Source organism: Arabidopsis lyrata, assembly GCF_000004255.2.
Source record: "Arabidopsis lyrata subsp. lyrata unplaced genomic scaffold ARALYscaffold_2, whole genome shotgun sequence".
In the NCBI taxonomy this organism is placed as follows: Eukaryota; Viridiplantae; Streptophyta; class Magnoliopsida; order Brassicales; family Brassicaceae; genus Arabidopsis; species Arabidopsis lyrata.
The window spans coordinates 9020934-9026391 of NW_003302554.1; the positions used below are offsets into that span (position 1 = coordinate 9020934).

The 5458-nt window shown below is 35.0% G+C and overlaps 1 pseudogene; it reads right to left on the bottom strand.

Moving 5' to 3' along the window:
* Positions 1-1488: 1488 nt before the first annotated feature.
* LOC110224174 lies at positions 1489-2542 on the bottom strand (annotated as a pseudogene).
* Between the last annotated feature and the right edge of the window lie 2916 nt (positions 2543-5458).

Consider the following 5458-nt stretch of genomic DNA (forward strand, 5'->3'; position numbering starts at 1 on the left):
TTTGTAGGATCTATAAACAAGTATTTAAAGCCTCCCAGACATAGCGGACCGACCGTATGGTGGGTCCACGGACCGAGAGAGGACGTGGAGTCCATTAAGAGAGATGGCGATCGGAACGTTACACTACCTAATATGTTAGATAGATTTACATTTAACAAGCAAAAACAAAGGATAAATAGTACAGTGTATTTGTGATATAGTACAATATGTTTCATCTTTTATCGTCAGACACTAACTCGCATGCTCGAATGTGTGATCTAGCGTCAAATGAATTAATCAACAATTATTTCGAAAATTTCTGTTACAGACATCAATAGGAATCTTTCTATTCAGTTTCGAATCATATATAGCGAAAACACATAAAAGAACCGAGGTTTCGATGAGAATGCAACCACTACGATTAGAAAGGGTATTGCGTCCCCGATCTACTTTATTGTTGCATGTATAGCTTTTTAGAACAGAGATTTAACAACGTCTTTTAGGCGAATATCACTAGTATTGGATAAATTGTTAAATTGTGCTGTGTAAAATCTGCTCCATTTTTCTTCCATTACAATAAAGAAAATTTGTGGATTTTGTTCCTAAAAAGATTAGGTCTGTGATGATAGTGTTAGATCGCTTTTCTAAGTATGATATATTTTAAATAATGCCCATTTTTTTTGAATTGGATGTTTAACTATTTTTGTATTTAAAGTAAGTAATATTTTAGGGCTCAAATTGTTATATGAACTTAAAGGTAACATGTGTTAAAAATAAAGAACTTAACAAATTTGAAAAAAAAAATATTAATCAATCTTAGGTCAAGCAGATATTTTACTTATTTTTCATCCGTTTCATATTACTTTCTATTAATTTTAAGAAGAGAATGGAAATATGGCATCAAAAATCTCGTTTTGATCTTAAAATCAAGAAAAACTAGCATTTTAAAACACTTTCACATTTTAATTTAGTTTGGCATTATTTTTGCATATCATCACTACCAAACATTATAGTAAAAATTACATACATACCACAGTTTAATTTATTTCTTTTAACCTAATTAAAAATAATTTTATATCCACCAATGTTTCTTTTTTCTTTTTTTTTTTTTTTTTTTTTTTTTTTAGTACTTAATCATTTATTAAAAATGGGCCCAAGTCCAGATAAGCCATGGACTTTACAAATCGAAAACATTCACAAAATGGAGAAAATGGAAACCCTAGCCGTCAACAGAAAATGAGATCGAACCCTGGTGAATCACCGGAGGCAGAGACCTCGAGCAGAATACTGGCGAACACAATATCCACCAATGTTATTAACCAAATCATAATTATCAAGTCACTATAGCTTGGATGATCCAAATTGGATCACATAACATTTGGCTTAGAAGTCAATCTTCCAAACTGATATTCATGTTTACGATATTGATATAGTAAGTATACAGGGATATAAAAACTCGGAAGTCAATAAATCAAATCGTGGTCGTGGTTTAGATTAAAAAAAAAAATATGATTGAAAGATGGTTTTTATTCCATGGCAAGAGAAACCACATGTTTATCATAATTATAGTAAAACATAGCAAATTAAGGGATCATCAATTTTAATTTACAACAATATGGAGGTTGAGAAGGATACAAAGTACGACAACCTCCCGTCGCATACCCTGATGTTATGCAATCCACGCTGCATTTATAATTATCATATGAACCCGAACATTTGAAATTGCATGCTAGGCCATTTATCGTTTGTTTGATCTCTGCACATGTACATACAAAAATTCCACAATAATCTATATATATATATATATATACTGGCGAACCCATGTTGTGAAATGGGGGATCATCTGACACATCTAAAATTTAAATACTAGATAGTTTTCTTCTTAACAAGCATGCTTCTGTGGCTCATTTGGTATAAAGTTAATATTTTGACCCCCTAATTCAGGTTCGATTCTCATTCTTGCCATTGTTTTTTCTTATATTTTTTTATTGGGTCATAAGCCCATAGTTCAGTTTAGATAATAAACCTCATTGCCACCATTATATTAATTTTCTATATTTTAGTTGACCCAGGTAAAAAAAATTTCTGGGTCCGCCACTGTATATATATCTATATAATTACAACAACATGCCAAATTACATTTTCAAAAACTCATATTCTTTGTTAATTTTCTCCATATTGTATATTGTATTTAAAATTATATATGATCAAAGCTAACTAATTGCAATAATTATTATGTATAAAAAATACCTGATGTTACAGTGTTTTTGGGAGACACCGAAAACCAATATAACTACAAGAAAAAAAGTTAATAAGATTTTTGTGAAACCCATTATCTTCTTCTATTGCTGGTGTAAAAGTAAGCTATTGAAGAAAAATTTTCAGTTTTTTTTTAATCTTGAATAAGCCATATTTATAGAAAAATTAATTTTAGAACTGATCATAAATCCTATTATTATTTTCTAAAACATTTGATATTTTGTACGATTTTTCTGTATTTTCTTACCATAAAGTCATAAAGAGTTCTTTCATAGTTGTCAATAACACTATAGGGAGACTCACAAAAATGCCCCTTTTTCAATACCTCTTTTCAAAAATGCCCCATTTGGCTGTCCATTTTTAAAAAGACCCCTTTTTATGTACAAAATGACTAAATTACCCTTCTTTTAATAAAAGATATAACAAATATATAAGGAAATATAACAAAATTAGGTCCACAAAATACAAAATTTTTTTGGCGGGAAAAGTGATCCCGCAATTTTTCCCGGCAAAATACTTGTAAAAACTTGTAAAACCTTAAAAATACCTTGTAAAATTTTCCAGTAAAAATTTTTCCCGCCCGATGAATTGTTTTTGCGGGAAAAGAGATTCCGCAATTTTTTTGGCGTTAAATTTTTGGCGGGAAAATTTTGGCGGGAAGAATTACAAGGTATTTTAAAGGTTTTTTCCAGCGATATTTGTGAGGTTTTACAATGTATTTTAAAAGGTTTTGCAACATATTTATAAGGTATTTATAAGATATTATAAGATTTTACAAGCTATTTTATAAGGTTTTACAAGTTATAAGGTTTTACAAGTTTTTTATAAAGTTTTACAAGTTATAAATACCTTATAAAACCTTATAAGTACCTTGTAAAACCTTTTAAAATACATTGTAAAACCTTACAAAACACTTGTAAATACTCTGTAAAACCTTTAAAATACCTTGTAAAATTTTTCCCGCCAAAAAAATTTTTTTTGCGGGAAAAGTGATTCCGCAATTTTTTTGGCGGGAAAAATTTACAAGGTATTCTAAAGGTTTTTACAAGTGTATTGGCGGAAAAATTGCGGGATCACTTTTCACGCCAAAAAATATTTTGTATTTTGTGGCCTAATTTTGTTTCAAATAAGGGTAAAATGGTCATTAAAAATTAAAAGAGTGCAAACTTAAAAATGGACTCTCAAAGGGGGCATTTTTGAAAATGGTTATTGAAAAATGGGCATTTTTAACAATTTCTCAACACTATATCTTGGGTGAAAATTATTTTCAATAAATATTAACATTAATATCTTGGGGTCAAACACATAGAATTTAACTTCTAAAAATATTTCAATACTTTCTGTTGTTGTTTGTTTTATTTATCTCCTTTTTTTTGGTGAATTGAGGGGGACAAGTCCCCATTTTATTACGAACAAATTAAAAGAAATTACAATCTAACATGTCTCGGATACGAAGATCCTCGAGCATCCTCCAGCATAATCGAATTAACACAATCTGGAGTAGAAATCAAAGAATGAAAACCTAAAGGCAAAGAAAACGCATAGTTAGCTAGCCCATCTGCAAGACGGTTCGCCTCCCTATACACATGTGAAATCCGGACACTCCAGTCCTTTGAAATGAAGCCATAGCACAGTCGTACTAGGAATGACAGTGGATGCGAATCGCTAATCCCTGTCCTGAGAAATCCAACCACAATCTCCGAGTCAACCTCCAGCTCAACCCTCGTTGCCTTCTTCTCCCAAGCCGTATACAAACCATAATACACCCCCCCCCACAACTCCGCTAAAGGTGCCGAGCAAATACCAATATTCAAAGCAAATCCTCCACACCAAGCACCTTCACTATCCCGTAATACTCCCCCCGCGGTCGCTAAACCCGGATTACCATGCGATGCGCCATCGGTATTCAGCTTGTACCAGCTTATACTTGGTTTAGTCCATCCAATCATTCGTTCCACTCTAGCTCCCCGCGGAACCTGATCATTACCCGCAGTGTTAGCTTGCAGCACCTCCACCGCGAGCTCTTTAATGAACCGCACTCTATCTTTACAACGTCCATTTTCACCAAAAACATTCCCACATCGCCACTTCCAGCCCCACCACACCGCCATTGCAAAAACTGTACTCCAACCTCCATTGTCGTTATCAGTTTTTAAGTTCTCATACAGCCACCCGAGTAAAGAAGTAGAAAAGAACACTTGTCTCCTTTGTCGCGGGATAATCCGTTCCCAAACACCCCTCATAGCTGGACAGTCACGAAGAATATGTATGATACTTTCTTCTCCACCTTTGCAAACTTGACAAATCTCCGAGTCCGTTAAATGCCTCCTCTTCCTTTCCAAATTAGTCATTAACACTTGATTTGCAGCTAACTAGAGAAAACATTTAACTCTTTCCGGAGCTATTACTTTCCATATTCTGCCATAGAAACTCCCCATATCTTGTTTATGCGCTTCATCTTTGGTCAGCAATCCATAAGCAGAACTGACTGAGAACACGCCATCCGTAGTTTGACCCCAAGAGATTCTGTCTTTCGCATTCGTAACACTATCCAGAACCACCGCCGCTAACTCCAACCTGCAATGGTACGACACATACGGGCTGATTTTGGCTAGATCCCAACCTCTCCCATCTCTCCATAGCTCCCTGGCCAGCATGTTTTTATATTCAGCTGGCAGCTCCCCCGTAACTCTTTCAATTAATGGTCGCGACGACACCCAGTTATCCAACCAAAATCTGATTTGTCGCCCATCCCCTATAATCCAGCTCACGCCAACATGTATCACTTCCCGCAAACCCATTCCTACACTTCTCCACGTTGGTGACCAATTACTTTTTGCCACCATCCAACTTTGATCATGAATATCACCAACCTTGTACTTGCTTCTCACTACTCTTGCCCAAAGACTCAACTTATCTTGCAAAACTCGCCACCCCACCTTTGCAATTAAAGCTTTATTCATATCTTTCGCAGCCCGGATCCCCAATCCACCATCCTTCTTTGGTAGACAGATTTTGTCCCACGCAATAAGATGTGTTTTTCTTTTCTCCGCAGTACTTCCCCAAAGGAAATCACGTGAAACCCTGTCTAAGCGATCCAAGATGGCCTACGGCAGCTTGATCGTGCTCATTGAGTGTACTGGTATCGACGCTAGAACAAACTTAGTTAAAGTTAGCCTCCCCGCAAAGCTTAACATACGGCCCTTCCATCCTGCAAGTC